An 836-nucleotide genomic window follows, 5' to 3' on the forward strand; every position below is an offset into this window, starting at 1 on the left:
CATTATGATTGTATTATAGGTACATAATTATAATCATGTAGGTAGGTACCTCTCTATACAAATACTTATTGGTTTCTATCTAACAACAAAATAAATATGATTACTTAATTAAAAGATAATCGCATTGATTAAATTAAATTATGATTAGTATTATCTCATTTGAAATTACAGCAATGTGTATTTGTTCAAAAAGGTAATGCCAATTGGGAGAGTGATAACTATGTTCAACGAAATTGCTTCGGGTGTTGATATATTCCACCTACGTGAGAATGAGTTTAGGTGGATGTTGTTTTATAAAATCTTAAAATAGGGTCTGCTTAACTCATCCGGTGTACTTCCTTGTACCTATCTAATTCATCTACTGATATATCTCTTTTTTTATGTAATACTGTTATATTTATATATCTTTGTTTCTAAATGTCATGTTGTGAACGTCTTAAACTTATAATTTGTAATGTCCACAATATGTTAAAAAAATAAATGAATTGAATTGAATTAAAATAACTGTACTACAATATATGAGCATTAATATTACTTATCTTGTAATTATTAGACTTTTTTTGATTCTTGAGAATTCTCGATTATTTTATTCTTGATAATAATACATAAAAAACCCTATATGGCGTCGACAGCTATCTTTTTAACACTTCCGGTCAACATTTTTTAGTCGCGACTTTTGTTTATAATCAAAGGCGATAGGTATGTACCTACCTATTTTAAACTCGCTTAAAATAATTTTTAGTCACGAATTTACGTTTTCTATCAAAGTTGAGCGCCTTTTAAAATCTCAAATTAGATAAATTTTCTGAAAAAAATCTCGAGAAATGGGAATAAAT

Source organism: Rhyacophila brunnea, unplaced genomic scaffold (genome assembly GCF_057557595.1).
Source record: "Rhyacophila brunnea isolate RB1 unplaced genomic scaffold, BYU_Rbru_1.0 scaffold_4, whole genome shotgun sequence".
Classification (NCBI taxonomy): Eukaryota; Metazoa; Arthropoda; class Insecta; order Trichoptera; family Rhyacophilidae; genus Rhyacophila; species Rhyacophila brunnea.